We start from the raw sequence: 27,201 nt of genomic DNA on the forward strand, positions 1-27,201 counted from the left end.
CTTGAAAGATGTAGGAAGATATGAAAGATCAAGAAAGTACAATCCCATCTTCTTCTCTCCTTCCTCCTCCTCCTCCTCCTCCTCCTCCTCCTCTCTCTCTCTCTCTCTCCCTCTCTCTCTCTCCTCTCTCTCTCTCTCGGCAATCTCTCTCTCCCTCTCCCTCTCCCTCTCTCTCTCTCTCTAGTACACTTACATATATATATATATATATATATATATATATGCATATAAACAAGAAAGAATAAATACAAAGTACCAAGTACAAGATTTTCCAAATCAAAAATCCATTTAAAGAATCCATTTTGGCACATGCCACATAAAATAAATAAACTAGTGTACTCTAGGAAGATCAACTCCCAAATAAATTAATCCAATTGGATACAAAACCCCAATATAAAATAATAACAAGTACTTAGAAGAATATTAGGCCTTAAAGGCTATTAGGGCTACTAAGTACTTAATAATAAAATAATGTGCACTTTATCACATGGGGTTTAAGAAAATATTATTTTAATGAACCCATGTACTTGCTTGGAAGAATAACTCTATTACCCAATGGATAATAAATTTCCTAACTTTTATTATCCAATGGACAAAAGGTAAAAGGAAACTTTTATATTAAAATAATCAAAGGTTGTCCTTTTAAAGCATGTGACAAAAGCCCTATATTAAATATAGGTGTGGTACCAAGTACCCCAATTAAATAAAAATGCTAGGATTCTCCCCATTAGTTTATAAAAGAGTACAAGTACTAGAAAATCTAGGGTTTAGATATACCCCAATAGTTTAATGCACAAAAGTACATGGGAATCCAAATCTTTAAAATGCAACCTTGTCCTTGGTAGAAAGATTTGGGCTATTACCCAATGGATAATAATTCCCCTAACGGTTATCGTTCAATGGATAATAAGGTACGAGTACTTTAAATCATAATTTAAGTCTTTTTGAAAGACTACATGTCCTTTTGAAATTTACCTATGTGTTTATATATATGTACTTAGCCAAATATAATAAAGGAAAAGCTTTTGTCCAATGGGTAAAGATTACCCTAACAATCATTGTCCAATGGACAATAGTTACTAGGATACTTTTTATAGTAAAATATCCAAAAAGTACTTTTAAAGTAATTATAAAAGTCTACTTCCAAAAGATTATAGTACTTTGTTCCAATCTTTAAAAATCTTTTTAATATAAAGAATTGGGTTTCTATTATCCAATGGATAATAGTTCCCCTAACATTTATCGTCCAAAGGATAAAGAATAAAACCAAATCAATAAAAGGAATAATTAAACAATATCTAGTCTAGGGTTTGAAAAGGTTCAAAAGGTTCATTTAGTAACTAGGTAAGTTGGTTGCTTTGTTCCTCCAATTAGTCGGTTGGAAATTAACTAAATTGGTCACGTAGGGTTTCTAGTCGAGACCAAAATTTTAACTACGACGAAAATTAACAAGATTTATATAGTCACTCAAGAGAAAATAAGTAATGCAAATAAAATTTAAATACTTAACGAAATTTTTATTGGCCAAAATTCAGGGTCGTTACACTCTAAGAGAGCTCAGAAACTAAATAATGAGTCTTAGGGTGTTCGTTGAAAGGCCTTAGAGTAAAAAATTCATTATGACCATTTAGAATAAAATGATTAAAAAAATACAATCTTTGCCCCGGTTCAATTGAATTGAAAATCGGAGCACTTAATTTTTGAATTATATTTTTTAATATAGAAAAGATATATTTACAGAAATTAAATAAATAAAATAAAAATAATTAAATAAAAAAATAAATTAAAGGGGTACTTTAAGGAAGGGAGAGGGGCGGGGGTAATATGGGAAAACGAGTGTGGGGTCGGGGGTGTGTGGTGTCAGGGGAGGGGCGAAAAGCAATTTACAACCCTCATGATCAACTTCTCCTGTCCTTAATTGATTTCCAAATGTCACAGAGAGAGAGAGCGCACCACAACAAATTCTAGATTTGGCTACCAAATTTTTTGCCATTACATGTTATTCCATCCGTTTCTTTTTAAGTGTCTCAATTCGTAATTCCAATTTATTAAGAAAACATTATCATTATACCTTTCACATAAACTTTTTTACTTTCATTTTCTCTACTTACCTTCTATGGAGATATCATCATTACACTTTTTTTCACTAACGTTTCAAAATGGAATCTACTTTTAGGGGCAAAATGGAAAATGTATCAATTTTTACTCACTAACTTTACAAAATGAACATTTATTAAGGGACAGTAGAAAATGAAATACTGAATTTTAAAAAGGGGACAGAGGGAGTAGTTTTTTTTCACAACATAGCTATTGTGACAAAATATTTTTGTCACCCATTTGTAACAACAAGCCCGTTGCAATAAGTTTATTGTGACGAAATTTCAAACCCGTCACAAGAAATCAAAATTTATAGTGGCAAAAAGATTGTCACAAAATGTATTTATTTTGTTGCCATTAGGTTGGCGTTTGTCACAATAAATTGCTTTTACAAGGTATAAAACTAACATTGGTAATAAACAATTTTGTCACAAAAACTCAAACTTTGTCGTTAGAAAGTTGTCGAGGCAAAACAAACTTGTTACAATTGGTACTCCATTTTGTCATTATAAGCTTGTCGTGAGAAAATATCCATTTGGCACAAAAAATAGGACAGTTATCGCAATTATTTTGTCACATGTTCACAACTAATTCAGAACTTAATTTCAGTAATCCTGTATATAATTAGGAATCCCATAACTTCCATTCACCATACACAAAATTCAAAAAAAAAAAATTTGAATCCAAGTACTAGAACAGGTAGTCAGTTAATAATTGAAAATTTTATTAATTATCAAAAAATCAAGAAAGAATAAATTCAAATTCACTAATTCTCCTCACACATAATCTGCGTGTTCACTCCTCTTTGAAAAGAAAGCTACAAAGAAAAGTACCAAATACAACTGCTGATTTTGCCACTCTTTTTTTTGTTAACGTCACTCCACTGCAAGCGTATTTTTGGCACAACACCTGTAGTGAAGTGACGTTAACAAAAAAAGGAGTGACAAAATCATTTCCCAAAAAAAATAGTAAAACAACAAATACCATGAAATCACCCTAAAGATAATACAACCACAAGGTAGAACACCAACCATACCTGGTAGTGATGTAGCACATTTCTTTGGTCAATTGTCTTGAGTTCTCCTCATTTGAAGTAAGGAGATAGTTAGAAACAGAAAAGATAATTCTGCTAGTGTCTGTAGGTAGCAAGATCTGTTTACAGCATAATTCTACCCACCACCTATTGAGTCAAAAGAATATCAAATAAAGAGACGAACGGGGCAAGGTTGAAGCAAGGAGCACCAAGAAGTATTGCCGACTATATCAATTCTATGAAACCTATCTTAAGTTACTATCTATACCATTGTTCCGCCACTTAAACAAAGGAACAATTGTAGTAGGGCATCGACAATCCTCACCTATACATTTTTACTTCATCGCCAACGCCTTCAAGATGTTTCCGACATCAATTATTGGAATAGTGTTTCTTGCACCCGATTCTCAGTTTCAGCAACTAAGATTCATATTGTCTGATTCACATTTTCAGCAAACACCACTAAATTTCGGCATGTAACACCAGTTTCCTGCACTTATATCACAGTTTCAAGCACTAAAATCAACAACCTCTGTCTTTAAACAAATATTTACAGCAACAAGAGTTTAGTTTCAGTAGTGAAGAACACGTTTTCATCAAATAATCAAACTCACTTTAAAGATGTCAATAACTGTATGCTCGAAGAAGAGAGTTAAAGAGCCAGCTTACATGTAATATGGGGTACTCCCCCCATGGCTTAAAAGGGCTGCTCATATTTTTTCATGACTAAGTTTATCCACTCGATCAGATCGCTAGCTTGGGGAGAGGCTCCATGGAACTATAGCATGCAGCAAGTCTTCATCCACATTATTCAAGCACCATGCAAGTCAACAAATTTTTATATATCTATTCTGACATGAAATGGAGTAGTAATTAACAATCCGGATTGCAATATATTGGACATCGAATATGACAATACTTCAAACAAAGCTGGTTACGATCTAAGCGAGCAAAAAAATATTTTGGGTTCAAGCCATTGTGAAACTTGATATAAGTATACACAGGAATAAAGGCCCAAAAATATTTTGGGTTCAAGCCATTGTGAAACTTGATATAAGTACACAGGAATAAAGGCCCATTAGCATCAGAAATCACCATGACTCTTCTTCTTGCCGGATATACATAAAACTCGCACTACCTAGTCCGACTTTGCAACTCCTCTATGAAAAACTCTAGGAACAAGGGAAATATGACACCAATTTTTTTTTTCTTTCCCGGAGAGAAGTACTGAAGTTGTACCTTAAGTGTAATCAATCTGCGACAAAAGTGATGGCATAGAGTATTTGGAAAAGAAAACATCTAGACCGTTTAACTAAGCAGCAGCATGTATAAGCCCATTATATGTGGATTGGAGAAAAAAATCATGCCCATTACCGACAAGTAAAACAGAACAATCAAACAAAAACTTCAATGATGTCAACAAGCGAAATGTTATGATTGACTAAGTTTGAACAAACACCCCACTTCCCAACAACTTCATTGCCAATAAGATTAGGTTTTTCAAAATAGGGAAAATAGGAGAAAAGGACAACACTCCAAGTTTTGAAGACTGCACAGAAAATTTCAAAACAATACATTGATAAATTCATGGATTAAATGTAAAGTTCAAGAAGAACAGAGAGAAATATGTGCAGTACTCAATTGTCAATATCTAAATTAAACCTGCATACTTAAAAAGGTTCTAGGGGGCTATGGGATCACTGACATTCTAAGAACACAAGTAGATTGATTAAGAAACTATGTAGAAGAATTTAGTAAGTTAAAAGGATATCCAAGATTTGACAGGTGAAACAAAGGAAAGAAAAAGAAGATGACCAACTATTTTAGCCTATTTTAGGGGTATCATGCAGAGTGGCCTTTTCCAACTATTTACTTGTACAATTTCAATTATTTTCCATGTTCTTCCCCCTTCCCCAAATAAAAGTCAGTTGATTGAGCATGCTATTTTAATTAGTAGTCTCCACAGACTCGCCACAAACAATGGCTAAACACTTTGAAAACTTCAGATACGCATTACAAACTAAGAAGCACGTTTTACTTTATTTAATATGGCAGGTGCTTTCAAACTCAAGTAGGAATACCTATGTGGATTTTCTCCACATACCTAAATACCAAACATATGTAGCTCCTCAACTGATGGGCTCTAGTTGATCCATTGAAAAGTTCTCTATCTCTCCACAGGCGATTGCGTATTTGCATTTCTATGCGTGCAAAATTTTATACCTTAATTTCTCTTGAGTTTCTATGTGGAATTTTTTAGGTTTGGAAGAATTTTGCATAGGTCCACTATAGCAGTTTCAAACCCATCTAGTCCACTTCTAAGTTTCATAACTTACTAAGTCCACTAATAATTTTAATGACAAAAATACCCCACCTAAGAAACAAGGGCCTTGTTTGGCTAATACGAAAATGTATTTTTTCCATTTTTTTCGTTTTTGTTGCAATTAAGCCGCCACCGTCGCCGCTCCCATTACGCCACATATAACGTTATATGTGTAACAAAAAACGTATTTTTCATTTTTCTTGATTTTTTTGTTGAACCCGCTACACTTAACATTTAACGTTATATGTGTGACAAATTTCTCTTTTTATTTTTTTCTATTTTTCTTGTATTGATTTTTAACGTTATATGAGTGATAAAAATTTCCTAACATGCAACATTATATGTGTGGCAAAATTTTTCTAACATGCAACATTTCTTTTTGATTTTTCTTGTTTTTAGTCTTTAACGTTATATGCTGGTGTATACAAAACATATAACATTATATGTGAGTTTTTGAATATCTAAATATCACAATAAAAAATAGAACATATAATATTATATTTGAGCATCTACAGCTCTGAATCTCACAAAAAAATAGAACAAAATATATAACATTATATGTGAGCTTCTGTAGTTCTAAATCTCACAAAAAAAACAGAATATATAATATTATATCCGAGCTTCTATAGCTCTAAGTCTCACAAAACCTGACAAAAAATTATATGTTCTCAAAACAACATCATATCTTTCCAACAATATTATATATCTCAAAAAATAACATTATATGTTCACATATCATGCCACAATTATCATTATTTTCAATCGTGCCTTGAATTCCAAGTTGAATGTTGATGAGGCTACAGGAGGTCGAGCTTCATTTTTTCACTATTTCTTCATCAAAACCTTTATCGAATTCTTCAAAATTTTGATTTTCTGCCTCTGAATAGCATTCTCATAACCTCTATATCTACATATAAACATATTCAAAACAACATTAATATATCTCAAAAATGAGATAAAGTATTATATGTCTAACCCTAGAAAAAACACAAAGCACACATGACAGAAATTCACATATAACGTTAGATACTCCGTTGTTCATCACTTATTGAATTGGTACGCGCATCGGCCTCTTCGACTTGCTTCTGATAATATATGGATATATCCATATGTGCTTTTGAGAGGTCGCTGCGCGGACCTATTTAATAAGAGAACATAAAACGTTATTAGTTCCTCTCTTTTTTTTAGTTTTACAGAACAAAATCTCATATATAACGTTATATGTTCTCTATGCAAATTGAAATATATTTTTTATGTCAATACAAGCTCATATATATATATATATGTATGTATATATGATCACAAATATTCTGATATAATTATATATAATCATATATTGATATATCTATATGTGTTTTTGAGAGGATTCAATAAGAGAACATATAACATTATTAGTTCATTTGTTTTGGAGTTTTACAGGACAAAATTAGATACTAAAGGCAAATTGTCACATATAACATATATGTCTCATATAACATATATGTCTCAGTAGAGAAGATTATCTATAAACAAACTACATCGCTAACCGAGCTTCAAATCACATATTTTCACGTATAAGTCGGAGAGGCCATACTTGACGATTTCCTAGTCCTAATATAATGGGTTGCCCCAAGCGTAGGGCGGAGACCGACGTAGCACAATATCCGGTAAGTCCGGAGTCGAATCCACAGAGACGGTGATGTGTGCTGATTTAAAAACTTAGGTTGTTATAATTTAAACGGGCTCTTAGGTAGCCACCCCTTGTAGTTTGATGCTGAAATTAACTAAAACTAAGAAATTGGGTTTTTCAAATAATTAAAAAGAAGGTACGGTCGTAGGATTCATAGTACTCGCAACCGGCCCGGACTCATCTGCCCCAATCGATGTTCTTTAAAAACATTCAACTTTAAACTGAAAAAGATACCCCGTTAAGATGCGAACTCTTATGGTCGCCGTTTACCCATGCGCAGCGGAGAATGAGTTTTGGACCCCCATTCTCCCGTTCACATGGGCTCCGACGATGCCCGGATTCGTCTACGGAAAGTATTTTTCCAATCTAAAGTCATTTTTTCCATTGTTTGAAAATAAAAGCAGTGCCCGGACTGAACACGGTGTGCTAATCACCCTACGACCCTACCTAAACGATTACTCACTATGCATTAAACAAGAAACACAAGAAACCCTAATTCGAATCATGCTTCTAATACTAGAGAGAAAGAAAATAAACGAGAGATAACAACTAATTGAAAATCAACGAACAACTTTAATTAAAAACAGAAATTAAAACTAGTTACCGAAGTGCGATAATTGAACAAAGCATCAAAAACTTGAAAGGAAAAGAGAATACTAAACAATTTTGACCTCGGCAACCCCGTTCTACGTTCTCGACAGCACTGTTCTTATATTTTTTCGTTCGTGGGAATAAATCCCCTTTTCAAAAGCTGCCGAAGTTTTTTTAGGTTAAAACATTGGTATTGGTTTTATAGGGATTTATGGTATTAATCACATAGTGATCCTTTGAGATTTGTCTAATATTAAATTGGCCATCCAAAATTTCACTGCTCTTCGCACTTCGATCCAAAACTTTTCCTAACTTTCATCTTTACCCAAAATAATGAAAATCGAGCTCGAGTAACCTGTAAACGTAAAAACACATAATAAATACCAATTAACAAATATAAAAAACTAGTAAATATAGATTGGAGGGCCAAAATATATACATATTTTGGCACTTATCAGGCCGCTACGTGGACCAATTCAATAAGTGATCGACAACGGAGCATATACCATTATATATGACAAAAACTCATATATAACGTTACACAGTACAAAAGATCATATATAATGTTATATGTTCTCTTTATTAAATAACATAGAATATTTCTAATCTAGAATGTTATATATAACAATATAACGTTATATATTATTATATCTCTCTTAACTGAGAATGTTTTAAAAACATGACATTAAATAACAACAAAAACACACACAAATATATTTTTTGTGTGACACAAAAAATACACATATAACCTTATATATTTTTTCAAAAAACACAATTTGTTCTAACCTTATATGTCAAGCCTTAGAAAAAACACACATATAATCTTATATATTTATTCAAAAAACTCCAAATATATCAGAAGCAAGTCGGAGAGGCCGCTGCGCTGACCAAATCAATAAGTGATTGATGAAAAGCACAAATATAACCTTATATATTTATTCAAAAAACTTCAGATCTCTAATCCTAGAAAAAACACACATATAACCTTATGTATTTATTCAAAAACCTCCAAATCTGATGATAACTAGACACGTGACAAACAAAAGATCGGATCAACATTCTTATAATATTATATTTTTTATTTTTACTACTCCAGATTTCTCTCCAGTAAAACAAATAAAAGACCGGATCAACTTTCTTAATACGATAGACAAACCAACTTTAAAGCACGTTTATGAAAAAGCGGAATAACGTTATATAATTGACTGAAACTACAAATTCCACACACATAACAAATCGAAAATCCAAATTCGTTCAAGATTAGTGCAAAAAAATAGACTATTACCTTAAATATCAGAGAGATCAAGATACAGAAAAACAAGTACTATTATGAGGAATGGGTATTATATGTATAAGATGAAATTACCGATTCCGAGGTCTGGGTGAATGACTCTTCTCCATGACTTCGCGTATGTTCTCCGTTCGCTGCCTAGTGAATCGATTCATGGTGATTTACGGGCCGGTCCATCTCTGGCCATGGCGGCGGCGTCCATCGAGGGCCATGTCGACAGCGTCCATCAAGGGCAGGGGCGGCGACAGCAGCTGCTTGTTGGTAAGCATCACCGTTATGGGCAACACGGGCCCGATCCAGTTCGTGCTGAGTGAGGGAGAGCTCGTCGGCATGGAGAATTTGGAGGCGGACGGTTCACCAGGGGAGGGGAGGAGAGAGGGAGAGAGAGAGGGCGAGAGGGGAGGCTCAGATCTGTTTTGTGATCTAAGATTTCTCTCTCTATATGTCATATATGAGGGTTTTTTGGTCTTGAAAAATATATCTTTTTAAGTAAATTGGAGTTATTAGGTTATATAACTATATTAGTGGACTAGAGGGATTATGAAATTTAGAAGTGGACTTAGTGGGTTACAAACATGCTATAGTGGACCTCCCACCAATCTAGCAAAATGTGAAATTCATTCAAGTTATGTTTCTAATTTGCACATTTTAGTTATCATCTACCAACAGAACCATAAACCATAAACCACCAAGTAACATTGTTAATGGTGAGTACACTAAAAAATTCCTCACGGAGAAAGAAATAGTAATGGTTTTAACCTGGGGTTATAATTAAATGTGTTCCAACCTAATTAATGCAAATTACCATGGATAAGGCAATGGGGCTGAAGCACTACGTTCAGTTGGGAACAAAATAAGAGCCCCCTGGATTGGGGCTGAAGCACCACGTCCTACCTATTACTGTTGATCGAAACTATACCAAGATGTCAATAGGGCGAAAAATCAAGGAATAAACAAGAAAACTAAAAAATGGGTATCCGTTTCCAAGAGTGCTGGCCGAACACAGTGTGGTTTGCGACTGAAGTCGGTGGGGTGCGTGCGTGTGCCTGTGCTTGTGCGTGTGTGAGAGAGAGATCACTAACCGTTGGGAACGGACAAGGGAGGGCTTGGATGACTGTGGAATTTTTTTATCAAAGTAATCTCTTTTTTAAAACAATTGGCCGGAATACTCTAATTTTCAAACTATTTTTAAAACTACTCGGTAGAGCTACTTCAAATGGCTCTACCCGAGTAGCGCCACTTAGTGGCTCTACACGCTAAGTGGCGCGAACCCCTATGCCATGCAACTGTATGACGAGAAATTAGCATTTTTTCAAATAACTCTACTCAATCAATCAAATGAAGCCATTTGGAATGGCGCTACCTGATCAAGTAGAGCCATTTCATTATTGGAAAAACAAAACATCAATCAAACGTGGACAACGAAAATGGGATAAAATGTGAATACCACGAAAATAATATCATTTGTGATGTAAAAATTCTGTTGTTAAAACATATTAACTTTTTCCATTTTCTTATTTCCTTTTATACTTCAGTTAGGGGAAAAGGAAAAATGACCTTGTTTATGTTGTAAAAACTTGTTGGCACGTCTTCTATGACAGATTTTTTCATATGTATGCAAGTTAAGCTTTCATGTGTTCCACATGTCTGGTGTATTTCATTTACTATTTGAACTGAGCCAGTGGCCGTGGGTCCATTCCATTTGAAAAATAATTAAATGTGGTATTTTTCGGGAGGGGGTAACATATGTATGTGCATATTATGCTGTAGATTTTTTTGTTTAATATGGATAAAGTTAGGAGTATCTTTTATTTATTGTTATATACTCCTACTTCTTAGTGTTTTCTTACTGAGATTTATTTCCTTTTGTTTTTTGATAGGCCCTGTTGAGATTTTGTTACCCCACCATGCTATGTGCATATTATGCTATACGTCTTTTTTCTAATTTTTGAAGACATGGAATAATGGCCTCCGGACCTCCGTAAGGCGCACTGTTTTTACCATTGCGAAGAGAACCATTTTGGCTCCACAACAGTATGGGGGACGCGCCCTACGGAGGTTCAGAGGCCAACATTTTATGCCTTCAAAATGGCTTCATGATAAATTTTGGAGTATATTTGGAAATTAAGTGATCGCAAGCCTTATTTTAGGCTAGGCCTCCGTACGGCACGCCCTTTGTACCATTTCAAATACAAATATTTTGATCGCCATAAACTTTAGGGTATACATATTTTGAAAGTTGATTGCCAAGCCTTATTTAAGGCATCAAATAATGGCCTCTGAGCCTCCGTACGACGCACCCTTTGTACCATTTCAAAGACAAACATTTTGGCTTCGTGACGGTATGGGGGACGCACCCTACGGAGGTCCGGAGGCCAATATTTTTTGCCTTCAAAATGGCTTCATGATAAACTTTAGGTTGTATTTTTTTTGGAAGTTGATCGCCAACCCTTTTGAAGGCATCGAATATTGGCCTCTAAGCCTCCGTACGGTGAATATCGAAGGATGTATTGAGGTTTTAAGAAGAAGCGTGGAAATAAACGGATACATTGATCTTTGCTCACGATACTATAACGCCCTGTTCCGGAATAGCACCTCATTAGAGCCAATTGTTTTAAAAATGAGATTACTTTGATAAAAAAACTCACGACTGTGACGCACAGATTGATGAGGATGGAGGCCATGTCGAGGGAGATGGAGAAAGGAGGAACTGCAAATGCGCAGAAGTTGGTAGCATGGAATCGCACTCATGGATTTTCGCTCCCACAGACACTAATAATTTCAAATGCCAAGAGAATTCGAATAAATCAATTTGCGTTTATGCCCAATGTAAGATCTTTCCGTACATGATTTCATGGTTATTATTATTTTTCATTATATACCTACACTTCGAATTTGTGAATTTTTCGTACGTACAATATTATCGCGTTATTGGCCGCATCGAGAAAATATATGTTGAACACCTATGAATTGATTTATGCAATACATCCTTTAAGCAAGTTGAAGATTAGTATGGCTGAGTTGTGTGTAATCAATGCGGACAAGAAGATATCCAAACCGTAACCAGGTATGCATTTTTATAATGAGTACTACAACTTAGATGTAACACATCCAAAGCGGTTGAATTATTTGATAGGCGCGTAAATGTTCACATACGCACCCCTTAATTTATCCTTGCTAAGTCTATTTTATATTATTACTTGGAATTTAATATTTGATTTTTGTATTGTAGGTGTTTGGAAAAGCTTAATACCGTAAAGTCAATTAAATTCATTGAATTGGATATTACAATACTCTTGGCCTTAATAAAGATGTGCACGTGGGAACCCACGGAAAAAATATTGTTGGCCATGTTCCGTAGCGGGCCACGCTTATAATTCCAAGAGTAGAAAAATAGGGCTTTAGGATGTCAGCTACAGCACCTTATAAAAGGCAGATGAAGGCTACGCACGAAAGGGATTCTCACGGAAGAAAAGGACGAAAAGAAAAAGCTGCGTTCTGGGATTTTTCGACGGACGAAACAGAGAACAAAGTGCAGAGATCTCTTTGTAGACCACGCATGGACATCACGCAAAACAGAGGCAGGTTCGCTTGAACGAAGAACAGGCTGCCGATTCTTTTTGTTCCGAATATTGTTAGTTTTTTTTCAGAGTTATTTTTCTTTTCAAGTTTTTGGCGCTTTGTTTAATTACTTGCATGCTAGTAACTCGTTTTAATTTTTGTTCTTAATTAAAGTTGTTCATTGGTATTCAATTAGTTGTTATCTTCCATTTATTTTCTTTCTCCAGTAAAAAAAAACATGATTAATTCTAGGGTTTTATTCGTTTTATTTTTAAAAATGAGTGAGTAATTTTTCTGAGGTTTGGTCGCTGGGTAAAGGCGTGCCGCGACCCAATTAGGATTCATCTCGCAATTTTTTACACATTAATTTAATTAAATAATTTAGTTGGTGAAAACTACGTCCGTTGGACGAATCCGAGGCATTGCCAGGGCTCATGTAAGCGGGAACAGGGGACCAAAACCTGTTCGCCGCTGTGTACGGGACCGACAACCTTAGGATTGGCATCCTTCGGAGTTTCCAATTCTCCCTATATTTAACCATTTTTTTGAACCTTGAAAAATGAGCGGATTCTGATTCGGTAGCGAGCGCTGGATTCCCTATGACCGTACCTCTCTTTTTAATCGTTTGAGCAAGTTATCTGTTAGTATTAGTTAATTAATCAATTAAAAGATAAGGGATGGCTACCTAAGAGCTATTTTAATACTACAACCCGAGGTTCTATAGCACACACTTCACCGTCCTTAGTGGATTCGACTCCGGACTTACCGGATATTGTGCTACGTCGGACTCAGCCCTACGCTTGGGGCAACCCATTAATTTAGGACTAGGAAATCGTCAAGCATTTTTGGCGCCGTTGCCAGGGACGGTAACGTGTGTTAAGAATTCAAGTAGTTAGTTTTATTTTTGTTTTTCTTTTTAGTTTTGTTTGAGCAATCACCTCTAAAGCCTAAGTACTACCGAGACAATACCAGACGTCTCGTCGCCATTGAGATAGAGACAAGAGTAATCGTGGAGGGAGAGTCTTTTAGTGGTGATTCTTTTGATATCGGTGGCCTTTTCGTTGATTTAATAATTGAGCCACCAATAGCAGAGCCATCGATGTCGATGCGTGCACACATGCATCCTAAGAGGACCACTCCTCTTGGTCCAATAGTTCTACCAACCGAGACGGTGAAAGCACGCAATACTTTCACCATTAAGCCTGGTACGCACAATGCCCTTCCCCTATTTTATGGGAAGGAGAATGAGGATCCGTATGAGCACGTTCGTCATTTCGAGAGGTTGGTGCGCACCCTAGCCACCACTACTCAGTGGGAGAATGCTTGCCTTAAGCTTTTCCCAGCTTTGCTCAGGGACAATGTGGATAAGTGGCTGCGGATGCAGAAGCCACAGTCTCTCAGGACGTGGGCTGCTGTCCGAGATTTATTTTACAAGAAATATTTCTCGAAAAGTAAATCGAAGTACCTGACTCGCCAAGTCCAATCGTATAAGCAGAAAGAGGACGAGTCGTTTTTAAGGTGCTGGGAGCGGTTCAAGGACTTGCTGTTGTCCGTACCACATCATGGTTTCGTGAAACACCAGTTGGTGTCATTTTTCTATTTGGGCTTGAATGTTGCTACGGTCCAACAAATAGAGTACCTGTGTAAAGAGGAGGATTTTCTAGATAAGTCCCCAGACGATGCGTGGGACTTTCTCGATGAGTTGGCCGAGAAACACCGAAGTTAGGAACCTTCCGACCTCGGTGATAGGGCCATGGCTACACAGTGACCCAGTGGGTCTGGCATTTTTCCTTCTAGTGTGCGAGAGCACAATGTCCAGTCTCAGCTGGACAAGATGGCTAAACAATTAGAGGACTTGAAGCTTAAGCAAGTCCATCAGGCAAATGAGGTGAGAGTCGAAGAGGTGTGTGCGTTATGTGAGTGTCCGGGGCATCTTGTCACTGCTTACCCTACGTTTCCCATTGTTAAAGACGTATACCTTAGTAATCAGGCAGAGGTGAACGCGCTTAACCAGCGTTGGGATCCATATTCAAATATCTACCATCCTGGGTGGGCCCAAAACCCACTTCCGGGTTGGACGGATCAAAAAGCCCCGGTGCAACCCCAAGCACCATTTCAGCCGCAAGTTCAGCAATTCTGGCCTCCTCAAGGCCAAATGACCCAGTTCCGTTACCCCCCTCAGCACCAGCAGGGGTTTGGTCCTTCATCTTTTGGACCACCCCCTAGCATTAACCATCCCCCGCGGGATAAGCAGACTGATGAGATGATAAAGGCTCTCATGCAGTCTCAAATTAGCTTTACTGAGCAAACCAAGCAGGCAATTGGTGACATAAGGACCCAATTGACCCAGTTGACGGCGGCAGTTAGACAAGTCCAACAGGAGAAGGGAAAGTTTCCTTCTCAACCTTTAGTCAATGCTGCTGGTACTGATTATGTGGGCGATTCTTCTGGCCCAAGTAATCCGAATCTCAGTCTGGAAGAGACTAAGGCGATCACCACTCTCAGAAGTGGGAAGGTGATCGACAAGGACTTACCCCCAAAGTAGAAATCGGTGCCACCCCCGGTGCCGGTAGCTAGTCCAGCAGTCGTTCCAAACTTGGGAAGTGTTCCTGAGTAGGAAAAAGAGGCGGAGTCTCCTAAAGTGGTGGTGCCTACAACTGCGGCCCCCACGACTCCAACGCCACCCGTTGCTCCATATCCAAATCGCTTGGTGGTGAAACCTAAGGTCAATGTGAACTTTCAAATGTTTGAATTATTCAAGAAAGTTCAGTTTCCTATCTCTTTGATGGAAGCCATTGACGCAATTCCTCAGTTTGCAAAGGTCTTGAAGGATCTATGCACGTCAAAACGAAGAACTGAGAGTCAGGACACAGTGCTTCTGACAGAGTAAGTGAGCTCCATTCTCCAGACTGAAATCCCCACCAAGTGTAAGGACCCTGGTTGTCCCACCATCCCTATAGCTATCGCGGGCCAAAAGTTGGATAAGGCTTTGCTGGATTTAGGAGTCCCCTATTCGGTGTACTTGAAGCAAGGCTTAGGTGATTTGATAGCCACTCCAGTCACGCTACAGTTGGTTGACCGGAGTGTGAGAGTTCCAAAGGGAGTGTTGGAGGATGTTTTAATTCAAGTGGGCGAGTTCCTGTTTCCAGTCAATTTCATCATCCTGGATACTTGCTCGATTCCGGAGGTTTTTGAGAAGACTCATATCATCATTGGCCGTCCATTTCTAGCCACCTCCAGTGCTATCATGATTTGCAAAATTAGACAAATCCAATTATCGTTTGGGGACTTGAAAATGGAGGTGAACGTTTTCAATGTGGATAGTCGGGTTGAGGATGATGAGGAGATATATGATGTGAGTTTGATCGACACGCTCGTACAAGAGCATGTCGATAATGTGTTGTACAAGAATCCTCTAGAGATAGCATTAACCGCCGAAGAGGCGTCATTCTTAGATTCTCCTGAGGTAGGGAGTCTAATGGAGATGCTTGCAGTGGAGGATGTGTGTGGCGCCGCTTGTGTAACGCCCCGAATTTTGGGTACGTTAAAAAGATAATTTTATTGATAAAACCCAAATGGAGTCTGGCTCATTATTACATCATAACTCTCATGAGAGTACTTTTATTACACAAGAAAAGGGAACTAAGGTTCCTAACTACAGCTCCGCCTGCTCCTCCATCTGAGCCAGCTCTTCAGCTCCAAAGGCCTCCAAGGTGTACGGCTCACCTTGATCATCTACAAAGTCTGACACATTATACCAGCGTCGCCACCGATATAATATGTCAGGGTCACCAAAAAGGCAACACCGTGAGCTTTAACGCTCAATAGAATAATCCAAACCCTCTAACCCTTAACAATATAACATATAGTCAAAGATTTCCACATAGCATGCTTATCTAGCCAATTTATCAACAATACATTCGTATTCGACAATCAATCAACGTTGGTGTCCAAGATTTGTGAGTTTCTCCTACGTGACTCCTCGTAGACCGTGTCGACATTTTCCACATTTCACAACGTATCACCTTTTCAAAAACTCATTTTTAACACACCCAACCTCGGTTCCGCCATTCCGGACTCCCGAATATCCTCACAATGGTTCCGCCGTCCCAGGCTCCCATTGGCACACAAAACTTGCATTGGCTCCTCTCCGCGGATAACCAAGCCACATTACCAATGAGGCTACCACGTCCAGCCGCATTGGCAATCTTCACAATGGGCTACCAAGTCCAGCCACATTGTGGTTTTCACAATCCACGCAATGGGCTACCAAGTCCGGCCACATTATGAGTTTTCATACACACAACGGGCTACCAAGTCCGGCCACGTTGCGGTTTTCACAATCCACACGATGGGCTACCACGTCCGGCCGCATCGTGGGTTTCCATACACACAATGGGCTACCAAGTCCGGCCACATTGCGGTTTCAAAACACATCTCATCATTATCCACACCCTAGGTGTCATGTTTCTACTTTTTCGGTTCTCGTGTCTCGTTACATGCAAAGACTCCGCGATAGGACAAAAATAAGCATGAATCATTCTAACAAGATCATCTAATTCTATATTACTTATCACGCTCAATCACCACTTATAGCATAACGCCACATGTACGGACGCCCTTGGAGTGTATCACTTATGCTTATTCAAAGCACAACGCCACATGTACGGACGCCCTTGGAGTGAAATCACTTATGCTTTATCACACCACAAGTAATACAAGCAATTCATATAAGCATGCTCATAACCATTTTAAAGATCAAAATACGAATACTTAAAGTAAATAGGTAAAGATACACTTCATATAATTTGGACTAGTAGATAGGGAAAATCTACCATTCTTTCTTAGCGGTTCAAAATAACAACATTATACTTGAGTAAGTAAGTAGTAAGTAAGGATTTTCCTTACCGTTCTTCTAGGCGGTAGTAACGGCTTACGGACGGTAATCGGTGGTCGGACGGAGTAACTTCCTACGGTATGCCTTCGGGAGCTTCGAAAGAGAAAGGTTTCTCTCGAAACTTCTTCTTGACTAAAACTACTCTATTTTATGGATCGAATAGTGGTCGGGTGGCGGTTTAGTGGCGGCTTTGGATGAGTTTCTTGAAGAACACAAGAACAACTCAAGAACATGAAGAACAAAGAAAGAACAAAGGAATTCTAGAGAGAGAAGTTGAAGATTGGAAAGGTGTGAGTTGAATGCTTGGAATGGCTTGCTATTTATAGGCAAAACCTTGGGCTCTCCCTCCCTCTCATGGCCGGCCCTCTCTCTCTCCAAATCCTCCATGGATTTGCTCCATTAAGATGACAAATCAAGCCTTTCAATCAAGTCCTAGCCTTCTCTCCAATCTTAGGCCAAATCTTAGGTGTAAGGCTATGAAATCAAATAAGATCATTAGGCTTTTTAGGTGAATCTAGGTAATTATAACCTAGGTCTAGCTTTGTAGTCAAAATCTTAGGCTAATAAAGGCTAGGATTGTGTCATAATGGCCCATCATAGGTTGTCATCAGGCAAAATAGACTTAGGCCTATTATGGTAGCTTGCAAGGCTAGGCTAGTCCTTGGATTGGACTATGGGAGATTTGTTTGGGAAGAAGGAGACAATGGTACAAGATTTGGCTTTAAACAATTGAAAGATGTACAAAGAGGACAATGGTGGTTATACTTGGCTAGGAAGAGTAAACAACCAAGGATTTGGTAGTACAATGGGAGATCAAAGGTACACATCAAATCTCCTCTCTCTCTCCCTCTCTCTCCTCTCTTGGCTCTCTCTCTCTCCTCTCTCTCTCTCTCTCTCTCTCTCTCTCTCTCTCTCTCTCTCTCTCTCTCTCTCTCCTAGTACACTACACATATATATATATATATAAATGCAAGAAAGAATAAGAAAGGTACAAAGTACAAAATTCTCTAAATCCAAAATCCCATTAAAGAAATCCAATTAGGCACATGTCCCATTAAATAAATAAACTAGTGTACTAATGTACTCTAGGAAGATCAACTCTCTAATAAATTAGTCCAATTGGGTACAAAATCCAAATATAAAATAATAATAAAAGAGTACTTAGGAGAATCTTAGGCCTTAAAGGCTACTAAGTACTTTAATAATAAAATATTGTGTACTTTATCACATGGGGTTTAAGAAAAAATATTAGTTTAATGAACCATGTACTTGGTGAAAGAATAACTCTATTACCCAATGAATAATAAATTCCCTAACTTTTATTATCCAATGGACAATAGTAACTAGGGAACTTTTATAATAAAATAATCAAAATGTACTTTAAAGCATGTGAACAAAAGCCCTATATTTAAATATAGGTGTGGTACCAAGTACCCCAATTAAATAAAAAGGCTAGGATTCCCCCCATTAGTTTATAATAGAGTACAAGTACTAGATTAATAAATAAAGTACTTTGGAATCTAGGGTTTAGATATACCCCAATATTTTAATGCATAAAATCACATGAGAAATCCATACTTGATTATAAAAATAAAACTTTGTACTTGGTAGGAAGATTGGAGCTATTACCCAATGGATAATAGTTTTCCTTGCGGTTAAAGACCAATGGATAAAAGAAGTACAAGTACTTTTGTACTTAAAATAAGATTTTGAAAAGACTACATGTACTTTAGTCAAATATTATAATGAAAAGCTTTTTTTTGTCCAATGGACAAAAATTACCCTAACCATTATGGACCAAATGGTAAAGGCAAAAGTTTCAAAAGGTTCAAAAGGTCCAAAAGGTTCATCTAGTAACTAGGTGAGTTGGTTGCTTGGTTCCTCCAAGTAGTCGGTTGGAATCTAATTCGATTGGTCAAGTAGGGTTTCTAGTCGAGAGTTAAACCAATGACCAAAATCTAACTACGACGAAAATAAACAAGAAATCATATAGCCACTCAAGAGAAAATAAGTAATTTAAATAAAATTCAAATATTTAACGAAATTTTTACTGACCAAAATTCAGGGGCGTTACAGCTTGGAACTCAGTTCCTGAGCCGCTGGGCGCCCCATCTCCTAAAGTTCTCCTATCGTCAGTCCAGCCGCCTAAACCAGAGTTAAAGCCTCTGCCGGACACACTTAAGTATGCCTTCCTTAAAGGCGATGATATTTTTCCGGTTGTGATCTCCTCATCCCTTGAGGTAGATCAAGAGGCTAAGTTGCTTACCATGTTGAGAAAGCACGTGGGCGCGATAGGCTGGACAATAGCAGATTTGCAGGGTATTAGTCCAACGGTGTGTACACACCGCATTTTTCTAGATGAGGACGTGAAGCCTTCTAGGCAACCTCAGCGTCGTCTGAACCCCAATATGAAGGAGATGGTTCGGGCTGAGGTGCTGAAGCTCTTAGATGCGGGTATTATCTACCCGATAGCCTATAGTGAGTGGGTGAGCCCGGTGCAGGTAGTGCCTAAGAAGGCTGGCGTGACAGTTGTGAGGAACGGTGAGGGCGAACTAGTGCCAACCCGTGTTCAAACTGGGTGGCGAGTTCGCATAGATTACCGGAAGCTCAATGCGAGCACCCGAAAAGACCACTTCCCTCTCCCATTCATTGATCAAATTCTGGAGAGAGCGGCTGGCCGGGCATTTTATTGCTTTTTGGATGGGTACTCTGGCTACAATCAAATTGAGGTAGCCATGGAGGATCAGGAGAAGACCCACCTTCAGGTGCCCTTATGGCACGTTTGCCTACCGTCGCATGCCGTTTAGTTTGTGCAATGCTCCTGGCACCTTTTCAAGGTGCATGATGGGAATATTTAGCGACATGGTAGAAAAGATAGTGGAGGTGTTTATGGATGATTTTTCAGTTTTCGGGGATTCGTTTGACGAATGCCTCGAGAATTTAGGAAAAGTCTTGCAACGGTGAGAGAAGAAACAACTTGTGCTTAATTGGGAGAAGTGCCACTTCATAGTGACCCAAGGAATTGTGTTGGGACACGTTGTCTCATCCAAAGGTATTGAGGTGGACAAGGCGAAGATTGATTTGATTGCCAATCTTCCTTCTCCCAAGATTGTCAAGGATATCCGATCTTTCTTAGGTCATGTCGGTTTTTACCGGCGTTTTATTAAGGATTTCAGTGCCATCTCCCGACCATTGTGTTAGTTGTTGTCGAAGGATACACCCTTTGTGTGGTCCGACGCATGCGAGGAGGCAATTAATACATTAAAGCGGAGTCTCACTACTCCGCCAATTGTTCAGCCTCCAGATTGGAATTTGCCCTTTGAGTTGATGTGTGACGCCTCCGACTATACAGTCGGAGCGATTTTACGGCAGAGGCGAGGGAAAGATCCCTGCGTTGTTTATTACGCGAGCAAGACGCTGAATGAGGCACAGATGAACTATACCACCACCGAGAAGGAGTTGCTCGCGGTGGTATTTTCTTTAGATAAGTTTCGGTTCTACTTGGTAGGGTTACAGATTGTGGTTTTTACTGATCATGCGGCTTTGAAGTACTTAATGACCAAGTCGGACGCGAAGGCTCGCCTTATCCGGTGGATTCTTTTACTGCAAGAATTTCACATTGTCATTAAGGATAAGAAAGGGGTTGAGAATGTAATGGCCGACCTCCTGTCTCGTCTGGAGTTTGAGGATCCCACCTCTCATCTCCCCATTATGGATACTTTCCCTGACGAGCAGTTGTTTGCTACTAATACGTGCCCATGGTTTGCAGATATCGCCAATTATTTGGTGACTGGGCGGATTCCACCCCATTGGTCCACAGCTGAGAAGCAGCGATTTTTGCGAGACGTCCGGCAATATATTTACGATGATCCATATATATTCAAGTATTGCGCGGACCAGATTATGCGTCGGTGTGTCCCCAAAGCTGATCACAGGGGAATTCTTGAGTTTTATCACACCGAGGCGTGTGGAGGTCATTTCTCCGCAAAGAAGACCGCCGCTAAGGTCAGTGAGTGTGGTTTCTATTGGCCGAGTCTATTTAAGGATGCGTATGTTTTTTGTAAGTCGTATGACCGGTGTCAGAAATTAGGTAAAATTGGCTCGCGGAATATGATGCCCCTCCAAAACATTTTTGTGATAAAGGTTTTCGATTGTTGGGGCATTGATTTCATGGGCCCGTTTCCAGGGTCATACGGTTATGAGTACATCCTACTAGCGGTGGATTATGTTTCCAAGTGGGTTGAGGCTATCCCCACAAAGACCAGCGATTCTAAGGTCGTGTTGGAGTTCTTACGAACTAACATCTTATCGAGATTTGGCATGCCACGTGTCATTATCTCTAATCAGGGCACGCATTTTTACAACAGGTCTTTTGGGGCATTAATGAGTAAGTATGGCATCTCTCACAAGGTGTCTACTGCCTATCACCCTCAAACCAACGGTCAAGTTGAGCTAGCAAATCGTGAGATCAAGGGGATTCTATAGAAGACCGTGAACCCGAATAGGAAGGATTGGTCACTTCGGTTAACCGATGCCTTGTGGGCCTATCGCACTGCTTACAAGACCGTGTTTGGTGCTTCACCCTACCGGCTTGTTTATGATAAAGCCTGCCACTTGCACGTTGAGATGGAGCATAAGGCCGATTGGGCCATTAAGACGCTTAACGCGCGTTTACCTGAGGCGGGTGCCCATAGGAAGCTCCAGTTGTGTGAGCTCGAGGAGATTAGGAATGATGTGTATGAGAGCACGAGTATTTATAAAGCTAAGGTTAAGGCGTATCATGATAGGAATATTCAGCACAAAACCTTTAGTGTTGGTTAGAAAGTGTTGCTGTATAACTCGCGCCTTCATTTATTTCCTGGTAAGTTAAGGTCCCGTTGGGATGGTCTCTACATTGTGCATAAGGTTTACCCAAATGGTTCAGTAGATGTTTGTGACCCGAAAAACAATAATATTTCCAAGGTTAATAAGCAGCGTCTAAAGCCATTTTTGGAATATGTGGAAGTAGGTGAACCTGATGAGATTTTGGTCGATCCTGTTTATTCAGACGACCCTGTTGTGTAGCCGTTGGGCTACGTTCCGATGGGTAGCTTTTGCGTACCACTCTCTTCACTAAGAAGTGGACCCGGCTCCTAGCGATAGGGGTACCCATCATTGACTTGGGTTTTGTGAACATTTGTATACTTGTTCTTTTATTTATTGTTAAGCTTTAAAATCCAAAAGAAAAAGGAAATTGGAAAAGAAAAAAAAATTAGCATAATGGTCTGGTATAGCCACTTGGTTGAAGCTATGTATGTATTACTTAGGAGATTGGTTCTGACGGCAGGCGTGTAGTTAGCAGCGAGAATTCTATCTGAACTATTTGACTTTAATGTCTAAACTCTCTGGAGATTGCTTCACAAACGGAGTGGTGGGTAAGGAATATGGCACCCCCAGAGGGAGTGACAGCTTATTAGATGATGGCATGTCACGCCCTCGATTTTCAGCTAAAATAATAATATATTTTCCACAGCAAAAGTCTTCCTCTCAAACTATATTTACCCTTAACTGTCATGCCAATCCAAATAAAGAATCAAAGTTTCTTCTTCTTCTCTCTAAATTTTTTTTTTTTTTTTTACATAAAGTCTCCTAAACGTTTACAATTAAATGAGTTCCATAATGATCAAGGAGAGGAATTTACACATAGCTTTACATATATTCTAATCAAAAAGTACAACTTTTCATTGCGAGTAAAGTACACAACATGAATTAGACTAGATGATAAACACTTCCTTTATGATACCAATAAAGCTCTCAAGAGACATCTCAATGTGCACTCCATGCAATCCAAGCTAAGTGCCATGGCGAGTACCTGAAAGGATAGGGTGAGCTACACTAGCTCGTAGAGATATCCATACCTAAATTACATGCAGAAGTGAAGACAGATCACAAGGGAAAACATTTTCCAAAAGCATACGTGTTTTGTCAAAAGTGAAGCTCAAAATGTCATACGCTGGAAAATATTTAACTCCATTTCTCAAACACCAACACTCTCACCCACACACACACACCAATATTCTTAAAATCTCAGCTTACCGTTACGGCGTTATCCAAATCAATCCTTGCTTTTTCATTTCCATTTCAATGACCTAAAGATTAATCTTAGTTCTTTAACGAAATGTTTTCACTTTCTTTTCTCATACAACTAGCCAACCTCACCCCAAAATATACACGCTAGGCATGTGGAGTTAGAACATAAGGTAAGCAATGACAAGTCAAACAATACCGCACCTCAACAACAAGGAAATTCACCCGTCAACCCCAAATCAATCTTCAAATCTCAAGTTTAACATCTAGTAAAAATCTCTTCACAGTAAGATTTCTTTTATGAAACTCTCGCAATGCATAGCACCACAAGGTACCAAATAGGCATTCACACAAAACAAGTTGACCACCACATATCAGGAAAACAAGCCACAATGATTTGAAGGTCTAAAAGAAGGAATATAAAACATGTATTGACATACTGGACAATCCAAGTTATCAACTCAAACTGACATTTCAATCTTAGTATGATGCTAAATACTATGAAGATTCTCCGTTTTCACTGTCACATGTTTCGATTTCATTTCCGGGCATTAAGGACCCCCGTGCGTCCACTAAAATCCTTTGGATTCAATTCCGGGCTTTTAGGACCCCGTGCGTCCACTAAAATCCTTTCATTCCATTCCGGGCTTTTAGGACCCCCGTGCGTCCACAAAAATCCCTTGGATTCAATTCCGGGCTTTTAGGACCCCCGTGCGTCCACTAAAATCCTTTGGATTCAATTTCGGGCTTTTAGGACCCCCGTGCGTCCACTAAAATCCTTTCATTCCATTCCGGGCTTTTAGGACCCCCGTTCGTCCACTAAAATCCTTTGGATTCAATTCCGGGCTTTTAGGACCCCTGTGCGTCCACTAAAATCCTTTCATTCCATTCCGGGCTTTTAGGACCCCCGTGCGTCCACTAAAATCCTTTGGATTCAATTCCGGGCTTTTAGGACCCCCGTGCGTCCACTAAAATCCTTTCATTCCATTCCGGGCTTTTAGGACCCCCGTGCGTCCACTAAAATCCTTTGGATTCAATTCCGGGCTTTTAGGACCCCCGTGCGTCCACTAAAATCCTTCGGATTCAATTCCGGGCTTTTAGGACCCCCGTGCGTCCACTAAAATCCTTTCATTCAATTCCGGGCTTTTGAGACCCCCGTGCGTCCACTAAAATCCTTTTGGTAGATCCGTGGCTTTCTAGTTACCATTCAATTATCCACCATGCCACTCATATAGTGTCACATATTCTCGTTGAGCAAGCAATTTCATTATCCAACATTTCTCTACTTCCAACACATAGCAAAAGACGCAAACTAAACCAACCCATGGATACAACACATAAAGAGGAAAAACTGTTCATTTTTCTGTAAGTATCGATTATCATCAAAATCAGATCATTTTCTCGCATATCCATACACCAATATTGTATATCCCTTATACACTACAAGTTCTCACGTGTTATTGTTTCAATATACTTATCTACGTAGCACTTCTCATTTTCTATTTCATTAACAAACTAATCATTAGTCAATACGTACCCAACATGTCAATCAATCCTATAAGATCTCAATCTCATGAAAGTAAGTCAAAACAATCAAACCTAAGCAGACCATTCATTTCACTACTCATATTCCATTTTATTCCCACACCTTTCCTTGAATTCCAGATATCCTACCACATCATCACATCTCAAATGATAACATCAACTTTAATACTTACTGGTTCTCTTTAACCAACACTTAGTCACCTAGATCAACTCATCCTATCCCCACATATCAAATTGGCAAAATTAATCATTTACATTTGACCATATCCAATTAAACAACATGAATTCCAGGGCGACACTTAAACCATTGAAAAGTAGACTTCTTCTTCTTTGAATCCATAGGTCATACATCAAAAACAAAGTTCGGGTAACCTAACTACGGCCTTGCGATTATAGCTTCAACATAACAGTAAAAACTGGTGCAAAGGCAGAATTTAGGTCAACTTTGGATGCAAATCTGTTATCGGTCGGACGTACCCATGATGCATGGGATGTATCGTTGGAAAGCCCTATGTGTCTAGTTTCTAACAAAACAGACGGTGCGTCATTTCAAGTCCCGAGCTAGGAGTTATGGCCATTTTACCAAAGTCCACCGGTGCTGTCAGATTCTACGCGGAAATAAGTAAAATTGATTGAAAAATCATAACTCTTCCAACTTAAACCCAAAAATATTGAAACGAATGCCAAAAGTCGCACCACTACAAGCCCTACACTCAGTAAAAATCCCAGGTTCAGAAACAAGAAGAGATTAACCCAACAATCAAAAGAAATACAGATTCGCAACCATTTTCGCCCTAGTCGACCAACCCTACTTTAGAAATTCATCAAAAATTGTATACTTGACCAAATTACTTGATTCCAACACCAATCTCTTCTTAACTTAAATATGCAACTCCTGTAAAAGACCCAAAGCCACCCAAAGTGTTCATCATGCCCAGAAATTTAAAAGAAGACAGCCTCGCACAGATTCGTACACCCAGCAAACAGTCAGCATTCAAAAATTCATAACTAATTGTGTGATTATCGGTTTTGCATGATCTTGGTACCGAAATCTTCGTATTGAAACGTACTTTAACTGTTATGAAGATACTAAAAATTGATTCCTAGCAGAAAGGCTCCCAAAAGACAGATTACCAAAACCCACAAAATTTTCAGCATGCTCAAGATTTATTCAAGACTCAAAATAGATGATCAAACTTGATTCTTGTACATCCAACTAACACTTAAACATGTAAAGAAAGGTAGGAGATCCCTACCTCGAAGGTTAGAAGCAAGCCCGAACATGGAGGAAACTTCGAAGTGCTCCGATCGTGAATTTTCTTCGATGGATAGGAAGCTCTCGTCGCGTAGAACAACTTTAGTACTTGGGATTTTTCAAAAGTCTCACTCGTGGTCGATGAAATCGAAGAGAGAAGGTGAGAGAGGTGAGAGCCGAGAGAGATGCCGGAGAAGAAGAAAAGAAAGGAAAGGAAAAGAGAGAAAAATAATCTCCTGCTCCCCTTTTTTTTTTTTTTGACTTATATAGCACAAATAACACTTTCACCCTTTCACTCCTATTGTATCACGTCAACTCCCACAACTTACAAGTCATCTCACATTGACCCAACTCATATCCACATTGTTATACACACTTTGATAATCCAAATACATATTAAACATTTAAAATTTGAGAAAATAATTATGGGTCTCTACATGGCACCACTTCTCAAGATATCGTTGAATCCTATGCATACTGTCCTTCCAACAAATAGGGAACCACAGTCTTTGGCCAGGGAGAAAAATAGTACCCGTGTCTTTCGCGTGAAGAAAGTGAATGATTTTTTGTTTCCTTTTATTTCTTGCTTTATTTATTTCTTTTAGTTATTTTTCTTGCTGTCTTAGAGGCTAACATTTTGCAGGTTATTCGATCCAAGTTGGGGGGTCTCCCTCTCTCTATAGTTTACTCTGCTTAGTCCCTCCTTTTCGAAGTGATATCTCTCCTTTTTTTTATGTTTCTGTCATGTCTTTATTTTTTATGCTGCGGACATTGAATAGTTCAAGTTGGGGGGGGAGATCAGTTTGTTCATTATTTTGTTTAAAAAAATTGAAAAAATAAAAAATAGTAGGATTCTTTTTGCATGAGACTTGA

General features: G+C 38.5%; 1 long non-coding RNA gene across 1 annotated transcript; it reads right to left on the bottom strand.

Moving 5' to 3' along the window:
- Positions 1–23,025: 23,025 nt before the first annotated feature.
- On the bottom strand, positions 23,026–26,761 carry LOC131311104 (uncharacterized). The gene is made up of 2 exons (XR_009195402.1): positions 26,330–26,761; positions 23,026–23,313 (listed from the first exon to the last, which is right to left on the bottom strand). It is a non-coding gene; the product is annotated as an uncharacterized LOC131311104 (long non-coding RNA).
- Between the last annotated feature and the right edge of the window lie 440 nt (positions 26,762–27,201).

This window comes from Rhododendron vialii, chromosome 2a (assembly GCF_030253575.1).
Source record: "Rhododendron vialii isolate Sample 1 chromosome 2a, ASM3025357v1".
Taxonomy (NCBI): domain Eukaryota; kingdom Viridiplantae; phylum Streptophyta; class Magnoliopsida; order Ericales; family Ericaceae; genus Rhododendron; species Rhododendron vialii.